The sequence below is a fragment of the Coenobita brevimanus genome, chromosome 30 (genome assembly GCF_032717465.1).
Source record: "Coenobita brevimanus isolate Jiangsu-jjx chromosome 30, ASM3271746v2, whole genome shotgun sequence".
Lineage (NCBI taxonomy): Eukaryota > Metazoa > Arthropoda > Malacostraca > Decapoda > Coenobitidae > Coenobita > Coenobita brevimanus.
Window position 1 is genome coordinate 25,543,103 of NC_136983.1, and position 17,690 is coordinate 25,560,792.

A 17,690-nucleotide genomic window follows, 5' to 3' on the forward strand; every position below is an offset into this window, starting at 1 on the left:
AGGTTCATTTATGAAAAATACATCCATGGGTATATGTCCATGTAGGAAACCTGTATCCATGGAGAGATTCAAGGTCGACGGAAAAATTGGTCCGTGGGGAGAAAATACATCAATGGGGAAAATTAGTTTGTGGGAAAATAGGTTACGTAGAAAAGTTGGCGTCTTTGAAAAAAAAAAAAGTCGTTAAGGAAAATAGATCCATGGAGGATTGTGCTCCGAGTGGTGAAAATGTCCATTGATAAAAATATTCATGGGGTGACATTTGTGCTGGGAGGGGGTTGGTGATAGCCAATACCCTCTTCAGGCATAAAATGATCCACAGGTATACATGGCGAGTGATGAGAAGGGTGGGTGGTGAACTGAGTGAAAGGAAGGCAATGATTGATTATGTGTGTGTGGATAAAAGGATGCGAAGATGTATATTGGATGCAAGAGTTTATAGAGGTTGGGGGAGTGGACTTTCTGACCACTACTTGGTGGTGGCCAGAATTAAACTTCAAGTAAGATGGAGGAATAGAAGAAGGGAAAGACGAGAGGAAGGAGTAGTTGCAAGGAGAGTGGAAAGGTTACAAGAGGATGAGAAAAAGGCAGAGTATAAGAGAGAAGTGGAGGAACGATTGGGCAAATATGAGTTGGAGCAGATGGGGGACGTGGAAGGTGTGTGTAGAATATTTACAGAAGAAGTGTGTGCAGCATGTGATGTGGTGTGTGGAAGGAAGAGAAGACGGAGGGGGGTGCAAGGAACAGCGTGGTGGACTGAAGAGGTGAAACGGGCTGTGGCACAAAAGAAGAAAGCATACAATGAATGGATGAGAAATAGGGGCGTGGAAGAAGTTGAGAGGCGGAAGAGAGAGTTATATGTAGAAAGAAAGAGAGAGGTGAAAAGATTAGTAAGAGAGAGTAAGAAGAGAGTGGATGAGGAATTTGGAAGGAATTTGAGTGTAAAGTGGAGGGACTGTAAGAAAATGTTCTGGAAAGAGGTGAAAAGAGTAAGACAGGGTGGAAGTGAAGTTAGCAGGGGAGTGAAAGATAAAAATGGTAGATTACTAGTGGAGAAGGGAGAAAAAGTGAGCAGATGGAGAGAACACTTTAAGGAATTGTTGAACGTGGAGGATGGAAGTAATGCGAGTATAAGTGGCTGGGGAATGGCTGGGAGAAGGAGGGAGGTGAGAAGACAGGAAGATATCAGTAGGATAGAAGTTGTGGAAGCAATGAAGAAAGTTAAATCAGGGAAAGCCCCAGGAATTGATGGAGTGTGTGGTGAGATGCTGAAGCATGGGGGAGAGATAGTAGTAGCATGGATGTGGAAGATGTGCAGATTGGCCTGGGAGGAAGGTAGAGTCCCGGAGGATTGGAAGTCAGGTATAATTATTCCCTTGTACAAAGGAAAAGGGGAAAAAGAAGTGTGTGGTAATCATAGGGACATTTGTCTTCTTAGTATAATAGGAAAAGTGTATGGTAGGATACTTATTGAGAGAGTTAGAGAAAGAACAGAGAAATTAGTTGGAGAAGAACAGGGAGGCTTTAGGAAGGGAAGAGGTTGTGTAGATCAGATATTCATTCTCAGATCTTTAGTGGAAAAGTTTCTAGAGAAGGGAAAGAAGTTGTATGCGGCTTTCATGGATTTGGAGAAAGCATATGACAGGGTGGATAGACTAGGATTGTGGAAAGTGTCAAGAATATATGGAGTAGATGGAAAGTTGTTGAATGCTGTGAAGATTATGTACGATGGTGCGAAGGCTGCAGTACGTGTGGATGGTGAACTAAGTGAATTTTTCTCTTTGAAAGTTGGGTTGAAACAGGGATGTGTCATGTCTCCATGGTTGTTCAATCTGTACATGGATGGGGTAATAAAAGAGGTACAAGGTAGGGTAGTGGATGTTGGAGTGGCCCTGGTGAGAGAGGATAGTGTTTGGAAACTTCCTGTACTGTTGTTTGCGGATGATACTGTGTTGTTGAGTGAAAACGAAGGGGAGCTGCAAGGCTTGGTGGATGAGTTTGAGAGAGTGTGTAAGAAACGGAATCTAAAGGTGAATGTAGGGAAGAGTAAAGTGATGGTCTTTGAGAGAGGTGAAGTCAGTGAATGTACAGCGAGGTTGGATGGTGAGGAATTGGAAAATGTGAGTACGTTTAAGTACTTGGGTAGTGTGATGAGTAAGGATGGAGGTTTGGAGGGTGAAGTGCTTGAAAGGGTACAACAGGGAAGAAAGGTTGCTGGTTCTTTGAAAGCAGTGATAAGAAACAGGGAAGTGAGCATGGAAGTGAAAAAGTTACTACATGACAGTATTGTGATACCAACTCTAACGTACGGAAGTGAAGCTTGGACGTTGTTGGAAGGACACAAGTCAAGAGTGAGAGCCGTTGAAATGAGTTATTTAAGAGGAGCCTGTGGAGTCACATGGAGAGACAGGCTGACGAATGACGATATAAAGGAGCATTGTGGTGTTGATGTGGATGTGATAGGAAGCGTTATGAGGAACACACTGAGGTGGTTTGGCCATGTGGAGAGGATGGAGGGTGAAAGACTGACGAAGAGAGTGTATGTGAGTGAGGTGGAGGGGGAAAGAGGGAGGGGGAGGCCGAGGATGAGATGGAGAGATGGGGTGGAGAGGTATATGAGAGAGGGGGGTGTGAGTTGGGAGCAGGGGAGTGAAATGGCGGGGGACAGGGCGACTTGGAGGCGATTTGTTTGTGGCCACCCCAAACGGGATTGAGGCGTCTGGCAATAGATAGATAGATAGATAGAAAATAGGTCCACTGGGGTATACACGTACTGTAAACATACATTGAAATATTTAAAATAAGTGGGACCTAAAATATCCAACTTTTAACAGTGACCGTTGCCTTTTAGGCTTACCACTGCACACCTTGGGCGAAACAACCATTAGCCAGACCCTATTACCACTTCGTCATCCAGTCATTATATTTCATAATTTACCTTCATTTAGTCCTTTAGGCACAGAAAGCCAACCGAAACGAAAGGGAAAATCCCTGTTTAACTGTGTTGAGCACCTCATTTCTCCACCTCATTCCTCTAAAATTCACAGGCACCCTCACCCTCTACTCTCTCTCTCTCTCTCTCTCTCTCTCTCTCTCTCTCTCTCTCTCGCTCTCTCTCTTTCTCCTGTTAACAAGTGAATGTTTCAAACTTGTTCACTCTGTGTTCGCTGGTTCAAACCTACAGGACGTCGTGGAGTAGAACCAAATATACATATTTGTCACTTGCTTGGCTCTATACGAGGAACAAGTTATTAAATAATCAGTATGATATATTCGTGATATCAGAGTCAAACCTTCAAAGTAAATATTACTATTGCTTTATCCATTAGTACAAGCCCAAAGCTGAAGGGATATTTTTCGACAGAAATGCATCGAAGGCAACTTCTGTGCTCGTGAATGCGACACTGCCACATACACGGGTTGGCTGAACGAGGGTGGCTAAGAACTCCTGTCCGCAATAATACATCCTGCTGGTGTGCGGGGTTCATTATATGTAGATGACCTCTCAAATTCCTTCACTGCATCTAGAATGTCTCTGAAAGAGGGGAAGTTGCCGCTGGCACTTGATAAAATTTCTGAGTGAGCTGAGTCTCATGGCTTACATTTTTCTTTTCAAAAGACAGTGGTTAAGCATTTTTGTCATATTTGGGGGTTCACCCACACCCTGATTTGTATCTTTGTGGTCGGAAGATATCCTGTGTGGAAGAGACTCAGTTTTGGGGCCTTCTGCTTGATACCTGACTAACCTGTGTTCCTCATACTCGTTCTGTGAAGGCAACTTGTATTAAAGCTTTGAGTCTTCTGAGAATTTTGGGACATACTTCTTGGGGTGCTGATCATCAGACCCTCCTTATCCTTTCTAGACTTGAATATGAGTGTGAGGTCTACTCCTTTGCAACAGATGCCCGACTCAGGATATTAGATTTTGTGCATCATGCTGGTGTACGTCTGGCAACCAGGGCATTCAGATCATCCCCGAAATCAAGTTTGTTGGTGGATGCTTGTGTACTCCCCTTGGACTTGCGATGCCAGTTGCTAATGATGAGCTGTTGGTATCGTCTTCATCGCATTCCAAGCTCAATTTCTTGTGCTGTAGTCTCCCAGGATTCCTGATCTTCTGTTTATGACATTCGTCCTAGTTTCCTGAAGCCCTTTGGTTGCAGGGTCCGGTCTGTTATGTTAGCCCTCTCTGTTCCGAGACTGGCAGTTTGTCCACATCGGATCCCAAGGGTGGGTTCTTGGCTACTCCCTCATGTGACATTTTGTAGGTCTGTTGTTGATAAGAAGGGCTCAGTTCCCTCTCAGGTGTCCCTCTCTCTCTATTTAGAACATGCCTCCACTCATGAGGGTTCTGTCCCCGTCTATACTGACGGGTCCAAGACTGATACTGCAGTAGGATTTGGTGTTGTCTTCCTTTCCTTTAGTAGGGGTGGTAGCCTTCCTGGCATTACTTCAGTATCTATGGCGGAACTGACTGCAATTTTATGTGCTCTTAAAATAATTTTTACTCTCCCCCAATCCAATTTTGTGATCTGTACTGACTTGTGTAGTGCTTTGTCTGCAATGGAGTCTATTAATGCTTCCTTCCATTGGTTTTATCAATTTTAAAGTGGCTTTTTCTTCTTGGCCGTCGTGGCCGCCATGTGGGCTTCTGTTTGGTTCCTGCACATGTTGGTCTGGTGGGCAATGAGAGGGCAGATACATTAGCTAAAGCTGCGTCATCTCAGCAGCTCCCAACCGAATACCCGTTTCCTGCTTCTGATGTAACACTCTACTTGTGGTACGCAATTCGTACTTGTTAGCAGAGACACTGGGATGGTGTTGCTCATAATTAACTAGGAGAAATCTTTCAGAGAGTGCTTGTGCCAAGGGTTCTCCCCTCTAAACCTCGGCAGTTGGAGGTGGCTCTTGCTAGGCTTTGCACTGGGCATTCTCAGCTTACACATGGATTCCTCATGAGTGGTTAAACTCAACCATACTGTAATGACTGTCTTGTTCCCCTTGCTGTCCATCACTTGCTGGTCAAGTGTCCGAGTTTGGGGGACCTACATCAGAGATTCCTTCATAGGCATAAAGGGGCACATGGTGCCTACTGTTTGTCCTCGATGCTTGTTGAAGCCTCTAGCGATTTTACGGATTTTTTAGTTTTCTTCAGAAGGCGGGCCTCCTTCCGCTATTATAAGTAATTCATATTTTATAAACTATTCTTTTATTATTTTCAGTGTTTTATTCTTACTAACAGATATTAACTTTGTTATGAATATGCACTTTTAATTTTGCTGCGTCTTTTACCTTGTTGTCCGGCGGCATATGACCCTGGCAGTTGCGCCGCCAGATTTTAATACAATCACTCAATCAGTCAATCACATACAACTCCACTTCATCCCTCCATCTCATCCTCGGTCCCCCCCCTCCACCTCACTGATGCACACACTCTCTCGGTTAGTTTCTCGCTCTCCATCCTCTCCACATGGCCAAATCACCTCAGTGTATTTATCCTAATGCTGTCTGTCACATCCCCATCCCCACTACAATACTCCTTCACGTCCTCATACGTCAATCTGTCTCTATATGTAACTTCTCATGCTTCATTCAAGTAACTCATTTCCACTGCTCTCACTCTTGACTTGTGTCCTTTCAACAAGGTCCAAACTTCACTTCTAATACATTAGAGTTGGTATCACAGTACTATCATGTGGTGACTTCTTTACTTCATTGCTCACTTTCCTATTTCTTATCACTGCATTCTGAGAACCAACACCCTTTCTTCCTTGTTGTACCCTTCCAAGCACTTCATCCTCCAAACTTCCATCTTTACTGATCACACTACCCAAGTACTTAAATATACTTATATTTTCCATTTCCTCACCATCCAACTTCGCTGCACATCCAGTGACTTCATTTCTCTTTAATAATATAACTTTACTCTTTCCCACATTCACTTTTAGGTTCCACTTTTACACACTCTCTCAAAGTCGTTCATCAAATCTTGCAGTTCCCCTTCGCCTTCACTTTACAGTATCATCTGCAAACAACAATATAGGAAGTTTCCGGACGCTGCTGTCTCTCATTAGGGCCGCCCCAACACCCACTGTTCTACTTGTATCTCTTTTATAACCCGATCCATAAACAGATTGAACAACCATAGGGACAAGGCACATCCTTGTTTCAATCCAAGATTCAGATAGAAAAGTTAACTCAGTTCAATATCCACACGCACAGCAGCCTAAACACCCTGACACATACTCTTCACGGCATTCAGTGATTTCGCATTTACTGCATATATTCTCCTTTATCTTCCACATGCCTTGTCTATCCACACTGTCATATGCTTTCCCCAAATTCATGAAAGTCACATACAACTTCTTTCCCTTCCCTAGAAGCTTTTCCACTAAAGACCTAAGCCCTCTTCCCTCTCTAAAAACCTCCCTGTTCTCTTCCAACTATTCATCTGTTAGTTCCCTATCTCTATCATTGAGTGTTCTACCACATACTTTGCCTATTACACTAAGAAAAGAAATGCCCCAATGCTTACCACACACTTCTTTTTCCCCTTGTCCTTTGTACAGGGAAATAATTATACCTGACTTCCAATCCCCAGGGGCTTTACCTTCCTCCTAGGCCAATGGGCACATCTACCATATCCATTCTTCTACTATCTCTCTCTCTTATGCTTCATTTCTTCATACGCTTCATCAATACCTGGGTCTTTCCCAATTTTGACTTTCTTCAGTGCGTCCACTACTAACATCCTACTGATGTCTTCCTCCTTTCTTACCACCCTCCTTCTCCCAGCCATTCCAACCACTTATACTCGCGTTACTTTTATTCTTTATGTTTATAAGTTCTTTAAAGTTTTCTTACCATCTGCTCCTTTTTTCTCCTTTCTCCACTATCAGTCTACTATTTGTCTTTCACTCCTCTACTAATTTCTTTTTCATTCTTTCCAACTCTTTTTGCCTCTTTCCAGAACAATTTCTTACATTTCCACCACTTTACACTCAGATTCCTTCCAAAGTCCTCATCCATTCTCTTCTTTTTTCACTCTCTCTTTCTCTTTACAGAAAACTGTCTCTTCCAGCTCTCAACTTCCTCCATGCCTCTGGTTTCCATGCACTCACTGTGTTCGTTCTTATTATTCGCCACAGCTTGCCTCATCTCTTCATTCCACCAGGCTGTCCCTTGCACCCTCTTTCAACTTGTCTTCACCCAACACACCACCTCACATGCTGCACAGAATTTCTTGGTGAAAAGCTTGTACACACCTTCCACCTCCTCTGTCTGCTCAAAATTATATCTACCCAATCGCTCCTCTTCAACTTCTCTGTTATATTGTGCCTTTTCTCCATCCTCTTGCAACCTTACCACCCTCCTTGTATGAACTACTTCCTGCTGTCCTTCGCTCCTTCTATTCCTCCATTGCAATTGAACCTTGACTTTTACCACCACCAAGTAGTGGTCAGAAAGTCCCTCTCCCAACCTTTGTATGATCTTGCATTCATCACTACCCTCTTATTCTACTAATCCACAGACATAATCAATCAATGTTTTTCATTCATTCAGTTCACCACCCACCCTTCTCATCACTCTCCGCATCTACATGAGGATCGTTTTGTGCCTAATGAGTGTATTGGCGATCACCAATCCCTCCCCACACAAATGTCCACTAAAGCACTGCCATTCTCATCCACTTCTACACGCACACCTCACTCACCAACTTCTCCATCCACCTTCACAATTCCTACTTTTCCATTGATATCTACAATCAAAAACACTCTCATTTCTCTCAAAGTTTTCCATCCATGCTTCCACATTTGCCCAGAACTGTTCTTTCACCCTCCTTGCACGATATTGCCTTGGCGCATATACACTAACAATCGTCCACCTTTATTTTCCCACTTTTACCCTTACCCACACAATCCTTGAACCAATTGATTCATACTCTCTTATATTCTGCTTCCATCTCTTGCACACAGCAATACATATATACCCTCTTTTGCCCTCTCTCACCTACTCCCGCCCATATGCCGCATCCATACAACAACTTTCTCACACTCTTTCCTCTCAATTTAGTCTCAGTTAATTCAGTTATGTCCACTTTTGTATCCTCAAGCACCTGGACAATCTCTCTTTCACTTCATCATTCGCACCCCTTACATTCCATGCAGTGCTGGTAACGCTACTAATAAAAAGTAGCGGCGCTCTCTTTCCCGTTACTAGCTCGAAAAAGTAGTGGCGTTACTACAGTAGTTTCGCTACTTGATATGAAATGTAGCGGCGCTCCCGCTCCCGCTCTCGCTACTTTGGATATGCAAAAGGTACACGAAGGAAAGATTTTTAAAAATCTGTAATATAGCAATACAGTATGTACTGTTTTGATAATATTAGTCTGAGTGGTTTTGTTATGTACTGGTAATGTCAGTATATACTTATATTGAAAAAAAAAAATCATCATATACATGTCGGTGTCACTTTAATGAAGCTTAGACCCGAAGGTACAAGAAAAAGCTGTTTACTCTGTAATGTAACAGTTGTTCTTTTACACTGTTACCTAGTATACCTACTGAAAGGAACATACTGAAATAAAAGGAAAAAAAAGTGGCCTACCATTGATACATATTATAAAGATTTATTATATTTTCAATGATACCTATATAAGATATGTACGAAAACGAAAGTAAAAATGAACTGGGGCTTTCTTCTAAGGCTATTTACACAATAGCAATGTTTCTTCCATTACTTTATACTGAAAGTAACATACTGTTACGAAATAAAAATGTAGTGAGTAGGAATTAGTCTGAGAGAGTGAGGGAAAGAGCGGGAGTTAGAGACGGGGATAGTTAGAGGTGTGTGTGTGTGTGTGTGTGTGTGTGTTAGCACTGCCTACATCTAGCTGACATCCTTATTTATCTTCACTTAATTTAAATGATCGATAATTAACTAGCAAATTCCTGTCCAATTATCGCACATTACTAATAAAAAATCATTAATAAATTACTGATGTAATGTAGAACAAACATCATTGACAGAAATGACGAAAGTATTACTTTTCGTCATTAATAAATACAACCAAACCGTCGGCATATCTGTAGGCTATGTACTCACCGACTCCGGACCTGTATTCGTCGCGTGAGTAGCGAGGAGCGCGGTAACGTGTGAGTACAGCCAAAAAGTAGCGGTGCTCTCAGTTCTGCTACTGGCTCAAAAAAGTAATGGCCTTACCACCATCACATTAAAATAGTAGCAGCGCTATTTCCAGCTTTGATTCCATGTTGTAAATCCATACAGTGCCTTTTATCCAGTCCTTGGTCGTCTCCTGTTTATTCTGGTCCAAGGCTCCTTGTCTGAATTTTTACTTAGCGATATTCCGGGGAGGGGCACTAACATTCCGCCAACCGACTTGTTGACGGGGAGGAAACACGTGTTGATTGGTTATAAGGTTACCATCCAGCGTATTAAATGATTTGCTGGTTTGCAGGAAATCATTTAGCTAGTCACTGACTGTAGCGTTATCCAAAATAGAGTACCACTACACTAAGTGGACGATGAACGCACCAACCGATCATATATATATATATATATATATATATATATATATATATAATCTTTTTCTCCTTTCGGCTCTCCCCTTAGGGGTCGCCACAGCGGATCACCCGTCTCCATCTTACTCTGTCTTCTGCATCTTCTTCTTTTACACCTACCACCTGCATGTCCTCCCTCACTACATCCATAAATCTTCTCTTTGGCCTTCTGTTCTTTCTCCTGCCTGGTAACTCCATTTCCAGCATCCTCCTCCCGACATACTCCTCATCAATCCTCCGCACATGTCCAACCCATCTCAGTTTCGCCTCTCTAGCTCTGTACCCAAACTGACATAAGTGCGCTGTCCTTCTAATATGATCTATCCATCTATCTATCTATAACTCGACGCCCTAATCCCGCAAAGGGTGGCCACAGACAAAACGCCTCCAAGTCGCTCTGTCACCTACCATTTGACTACCCTCCCCTCAACTCACCCCCCACCCTCATATACCTCTCAACTCCATCCCTCTACCTCATCCTCGGTCTACCCCTCCCTCTCCCTCCCTCCACCTCACCTACATACACCCTCTTAGTCAGTCTTTCATTCTCCATTCTCTCCACATGTCCAAATATGATCATTTCTAATTTTGCCCAACCTTGTCACTCCTAGTGAAAAACTCAACATCTTCAATTCACTCCACTCCCATCCTACGTCTCAACTCTTCCATCGTGAACCCAGCCCCCCCCCCCCAGGCCTTGCACACAGGGACACACTGCACATCCACCCAATCACTGTCATTTCTGTAGGTCTGAGCATGCGAATATCCTCCTCATTTACTGCCCAGGTCTCATTACCATACAGCATTACACTCCTAACACATGCCGCATACAAAGACCCCTTAGCACGTAGGAAGAGTCCTCTCAATGTCAGGAGAGGCAACAGCTCCCTGAACTTCTTCCAACCACTTCTCACCCTAGCCCCACCTCCAGCACACAACACGTCTCCCAAACAACCAAACTCCTCCACACACTCAAGAGACTCACCAGCAAGTTCAATCCTTTCATGCCTGACAATCTACACCTGCTCTCTTCAACACGCTGCACACATAAAATCAGCATTATCTTGCAGTCTACCTCTTATCCCACTACATCTCTTGTGCACCCATTTATCACAAACACTACACAAGATGGAACTACTTCCCACGTCCTTGTGGCAAACTGCACATGACCACTCTATTTCGTCTTTGACAGTACCACCACCAACCTTAGATATCATCACTTTTGGTTTATCTGCATTTACCCTTAAGCCCTTGTGCCCCATACCATCTCTCCACTTCCTAAACCTTTCCTCCGTCTCCCTTTCGTTCTCTGCAATCAACACAAAATCATTAGCATTCAACGTCTCCCACGGGAGTCCGTTTCTGAAGTCACGTGAGAGGGCTTCAAGTACCATGATAAACAACATGGGACTCAAAACTGACCCCTGATGCGCACCAGCGTTCACGGAAACCTCATCACTCAAATCTTCACTGCGAGCACCCATATACATAGCCATAACCACCCTAACCAGCCACTCCTTCAAGCCAAGCTTTCTCATTGCCCACTTCACCACCTCTCTAGGAACTCTGTCAAAGGCCTTTTCCAAATCAACAAAAACATACATATCCCTTTTCTTCCTAATATATTTTTCCTGAAGCTGTCGAACAATGAATATGGCATCAGTGGTCCCCCTTCTTGGCATAAACCCAAACTGCATCTCATCAATATTTACTCTTTCTTTAATCATACCTTCTAGAACTCTCTCCTTTACCTTCATTATCTGATCTAAAAGCTTTATACTTCTGTAATTTCCTCTTTGCAGGGCATCATCCTTCCCTTTATACACATTTACAATTACACTCTTCAACCAATCATCTGGGACAACACACTCCTACGGTATTATAATCATACTTATCAGGTCAGTGACAAACCTCACCCCTATATCTCCTGGGGCCTTCAACATTTCGGCAATCAACCCAGACACACCTGCTGCCTTCCCAACCTGCATCCTGCCTATTGCATCACTCACAGTAGCAGCGTCAATCAAAGGCCAAGGGCCAAACACTGGATCTGCTGGCTCCAAACCTTCCCTGTCCCAGTCAAACTCCTCATTCAACAACCGGTTATAATGCTTTCTTCATGCATCTTTAATATCCCAACTGTTCAGTGCTACCCTTCCTTCATCATTCTTCACACACTGCTCACCTATAATATCCCGATTATCCCTCTTCATCAGATTTGCCACCATAAATATCATATTTTTCCTTTCCCCATGATTTAGATTATCAAGTAAAAGTTTCTGTGTCTCAGACTTAGCCCTGTATACCTCTCTTCTAGCCCTACGCTTCCTCCTTGTTACCACCCTTCCATTCCCGGAAAAACCTTCTTTTCTCCTCATCTGCAATTTCTACACACTCTTCCCACCACCAAGTTACTTTATGTCTTGGTGGGCCTCTTGTCCAACTGCATATTACATCAGTAACTCTCAAGAGGTTGTTGTTGAGGGCTCCGTATTGTTCCTTAACGCCTCTGTCTATGGCTCCCTGTTCAGCCACCACTCCTCATCTTCATATGGAAGGCATCCCTTATTACTTGGTTTTCCAGCTTCCATGTTTTCCTCCTAGGTACATGAGTCCTCCTTTTCATCACTCGTTCTTTAAGCACCATATCACAAATCAATAGTCTGTGCTGCTGCAAACACATCTCACTTCCTATAACTTTAATATCCCTCACTAACCTCCTATCAGCCCTCCTGCTCAGAAAATAATCTATCTGACTGCTATTTCCCCCCAGACTCATACATAATTAACTTACTCTCTCTTTTCCTAAAATGTGTGTTGCGCACAATCATGTTCATTGCCTCCCCAAACTCGAGTATCCTTTCCCCTTCCGCATTCTTTATACCATACACACATCCCCCATGTACTCCTTCATAACCTTGAGCTGCTTCACCTACACTGACCATTTAAGTCCCTCCCAAAACCACTATCTCATCATGCCACATACAACCTACTACACGTATGAAGTCATCCCAAGAGCTATCTTTCTCTGCTTCATCCAAGCCTGCCTGTGGAGCATATGCCGATAGAATTGCAGTTACCATTCCACCGACCAGAATTTTCACTACCAGTATCCTATTGCTTACTCTTATAACATTCATAACATATTCCACCCGTTTCTTCGCTGCCATTACACCAAAGCCCCTATATCCGTCTGTCCCCCCATGCCAAAACAACTTATAGTAACAATCCTTCCCAACATTCATTTTGGCTGATCCACCCATGTACCGGACTTCCTGCAAACATGCCACATCCACCCATCTCCTACTGAATGCCTCAACGACTTCCCTCACTCTTCCCCTCAAACTTTCCACATTCCATGAACCCACCCTCATCCCCCTGGGCGATTTCCACGCTGTGGGGGGTCACCTTGACGTGGTGGCGGGGCTTGAAGCATGGTTAGCTATGCCACCTACCTTTGTAGGGTTCGGCATTTGTTGGCCACGTGGACCAAGCGCCCCCTACATCACAGGTGGAGGAGGCCTGATGGTGATGTTAGGCCCTGCCCATTGCCATCTAGGGTGGGACTCTTGCCTCTCCACGTGTTTGCCGTGTATGGCGTCCTGTAATGCTGGGAGATTGGACTCCTGGGGGTTGAGCGATGCTGCATGATGCGCCCTGCTGCTAGCAATACACCTCTTTGGTCCCTTATTCTGGCTAGATGGGCAGCCTGGTTGGGCTTGACTGGGTCAATCGGCTGGTCATGCGATGGCTAGGGTCAAGTGGGCAGTGGGGGACCTGGTGGCTCCTATCGTCCTGGAATCACCCTTGCCCAGGTCCCCTGGTGGTTACTCGTGTATACTTTCCCGCTACCTCGGGGGTGGCCAGTGGTGTTGTTCCTGGCATACGACCTCCCCTTGTTGGGCTTCATGGTGGGTGGAGGGGTGGGGGAATGAAGATTTTTGCTGTATCACATGGCATTATTATATAAAACTGTTGACAACGATGGATCTTTCCCCAGCCATTTCTCAGACTCTGCGCCACTTATTGCCACTCTGGAGCCCTTTCAGGCCCCTAGGGACTTCCCTCCTCTGCCCCAGCGTTCAACTGGGACTGGAAAGAGGTCCCGTCATGTTGGTTTGCCTCCGAGGTTCGACCGAGAAGACACAGTAAAAGAAAATTTTAAAAAGTATCTAGTGCTGAAATCCTCTGCAGGTGGCTCAGCACTGGATATCGACATCTTCAACCTGTACCGTGCAATTGTGTCTGCCTGTCACCGTGAACCAGTGATATCCACTCAAGGGGACGGTAGCCTCTAATTGAGGTTTCCTCCCCAGAAGAGAGTTCACATCTCCAGACTGTGACCTCCATTTCCAGTCACAGTGTATCCTGTACACCTCATGCCACTTTTAACCAGTGTAAGGGGGTCATTTACTCCCGGGACCTCCTCCGATACCCTGAATCACGGTTACTGGAAGAACTACGCTCTTATGGTGATGTAAAGGTTAACCGGATACAGAAGGTTGGCCCCTGCTGTGGAAATTGGTATGACTTGGCCGCCTAAGGGAATTATTCCGTTTAATCCGTTTCAAATTCCTCTTTTGAATACTATTATTCTTTTGTCTTCGGGAGCTACAGTGACTTGGGCGCATCATGCTATTATGGGGTCTAACCATAGTGAGGCTCTTCAGAGTCTTGGTATTACTGTGTTTTTAGGTGTTTATTTTACGACTCTTCAGGCTTTTGAGTATTTTGAGGCTCGTTTACTATTGCTGACTCGGTTTTTGGATCTTGTTTTTTTGTAGCTACAGGTTTCCATGGTTTACATGTGATTGTTGGTACTACTTTTTTGATGGTATGTTTGTATCGTCTTTATATGTGTCATTTTTCTCCGACTCATCATTTTGGTTTTGAGGCTGCTGCATGATATTGGCATTTTGTTGATGTAGTTTGATTGTTCCTTTACATTTTTATTTATTGATGAGGTGGATAAAAAAATAAGTAAGTAGATTAGAAAGCGAAGTTTTGCACTTAGTTTCGGCCTACGTGGAGTAGACTGTAGCACCAGTCGAGCAGGGCAGTACACCCGAGGTGGATGGAAAGCTGATGACAGGGAGTGCTGGAGCTCCCGTTTCATCAGCCCTCAGGACTAGTTCCTGACCATCCCCCTTTGCTGAACTTTTTCAGTGTCTCAGTTACACAGAGAGTAGGCCAGCATGCTCTCCAGTACAAATTTCTCTATCTATCTTCACCAAACTACATGCACAGTACACACTACACCTCCTATTCAAAATTTACCAAAATGGCGTCAATTCACCCAGCCTCGGAGTCCCCAGGGGGGGGGACCATAAATGCCCCCGCCATCTGCCCCTCTCCCGGTGACGACTCGAGGTGCCTGGAACCACTGTCTGACTCTCTTCTTCTTCATTTCTGCAACATTCGCGGCCTTTCATCTAACTTTCGCTCTGTTGAGCACCACCTCTCCTCCTCTAAACCTCACCTTCTTTTTCTAACGGAGACTCAGCTGTCTGAGGCAACTGACAGCAAACCCTTTTCTGTATCCTCCTACTTTCTCTATACTCATTTCAAAGCCAAAGGTGGCTGTTGTGTATACATACGCAACGACTTATCTTGCTCTCGTGTTCCTGAACTTGATTCTTCTGAATTCTCCACTCTCTGGCTTCGGCTTTCCTGTCATTCTCTGACTAAATATATCTGTGCTGTTTACTTATCCCCTAATTCTACTGACTATCAAAAATTCTTCGACTATCTTACTTCTACGATGGAACACATTCTGTCCATTTCTCCTTTCTCTGAAATCTCCATTCTTGGAGATTTCAATGTTCACCACCACCTTTGGCTCTCCTCTCCTTTCACGGATCCACCTGGTGAACAAGCCTACATCTTTTCTATCCTTAATGACCTAGAGCAGCTTGTACAGCACCCTACCCGTATCCCTGACCGCCTTGGAGAGAGCTCCAACATACTTGACCTCTTCCTCACAACTAATCCTTCTACTTACTCTGTTAATCTTTTCTCTCCGTTGGGCTCCTCCGATCACAACCTTATTACCTTAACCTGTCCTATCGCTCCAGTACGGCCTGCGGACCAGGGAAACGTCGTCTCTGGCATTTTGGAGCTGCGGACTGGGAGGCCCTCAGGCAGTACTTCTTTGATTTTCCCTGGAATGATTATTGCTTCCATGGCCGTGAGCCATCTGAGTGTGCCTTGCGCATTACGGAGGTTATTCTCTCGGGCATGGAAGCATACATTCCTTTCTCATATCCTTTGACTAACGCAAGAAAGCCTTGGTTTAATCACGCTTGTTCTAATGCTGTCCGCAACAAGGAGAAGGCCTACAAAAGGTAACGGAGCCAACCCACCCCTGAATCACATAATCTTTACGTTTCTGCCCGGAATCGTGCTAAGTCTGTTCTTCGCTCTACTAAAAATAATTTCATCCATACTAAATGCTCTCAACTCTCCAACTCGAATTCTTCCCGCTCCTTCTGGCACCTTGCCAAAAATCTTTCTAACAACTTTACCTCATCATCCTTCCCTCCTCTTTTCTACTCTGATGGTTCTGTAGCTATTTCTTCTACTGATAAAGCAGATCTCTTCGCACAGACTTTCTCCTCCAATTCCACCTTAGACGATTCCGGTGCTGTTCCTCCATCACTTCCCCCCTCTGACTTCCTCATGGCTGACATTAAAATTTCTTCAGTTGATGTATTTTCTGCCATTACTGGCCTCAGTACTAACAAGGCATATGGGCCTGATGGGGTCCCTCCTGTTGTTCTCAAAAACTGTGCTTCTGTGCTTACACCCTGCCTAGGCAAACTATTTCGCCTTTGTCTGTCAACTTGTACCTTTCCTTCTTGCTGGAAGTTTGCTCTCATTCAGCCAGTCCCAAAGAAGGGTGACCACTCCCAACCCTACAACTATCGTCCAATTGCTTTAACGTCCTGTATTTCAAAAGTTTTCGAGTCAATTCTTAATAGAAAAATTTTAAGGCATCTTTCCTATCACAACCTTCTTTCCGATCGTCAGTATGGGTTCCGTCAGGGACGCTCCACTGGCGATCTTCTCACCTACCTTTCAGACTCCTGGTCATCCTCCTTTCGGGACTTTGGCGAAAGCTTTGCCATTGCACTTGACATCTCAAAGGCTTTCGATCGAGTCTGGCACAAATCTTTAATTTCCAAACTGCCCTCCTACGGTTTCTATCCTTCTATCTGTACCTTCATCGCTAGCTTCCTTTCTGGTCGTTCTATAGCTGCTGTCGTAGATGGCCATCGTTCTTCTCCTAGATCTATCAACAGTGGTGTTCCTCAGGGCTCTGTCCTATCACCAACTTTCTTCCTTTTATTCATCAATGATCTTCTAAGCTGTACATCTATCCCTATCCACTCATACGCTGATGACTCCATCCTTCACCTTTCCATTCGGTTCCCGCAACGCCCATCTCAACAGTTACTTCAAGAAACAAGGGATGAGGCTATGGCACACCTAATGTCTGACTTGGCTCATATCTCTGACTGGGGTAAAAATAATATGGTTGTCTTTAATGCTTCTAAGACTCAGTTCTTACACCTATCAACCCGACAAAATCTTCCACAGGTATACCCACTAATGTTTAATAATATTCAGATTAATCCTGCATCATCCTTGAACATGCTTGGGGTTTCATTTACTCGGGACTTATCTTGGAAAGATCATATTACATCTCTTGTAAAATCTGCTTCCAAGAGATTGGGTGTGCTAAGCCGACTCCGCTCTTTCTTTACCCCTGCACAATTGTTGACTCTATACAGGGGTTTTATCCGCCCCTGTGTGGAGTACAACTCTCATGTGTGGGGAGGCTCCCCACATACAGCTCTTCTCAATAGGGTGGAGTCAAAGGCTTTTCGTCTCATTAACTCTCCTCCTCTTACTGACTCCCTTCAACCTCTGTCTCTTCGCCGCACTGTTGCATCTTTAACTCTTTTCTATCGCTACTTTAATGGTCACTGCTCCTCTGAACTGTCTGCTTGCATTCCTCCACCTCTACGACGGGCGCGTAGCACCCGTCTGGCAGCAAACTCTCATCCCTTTTCTGTCCAACTCTCTAATGCAAGAGTTAACCGTTAC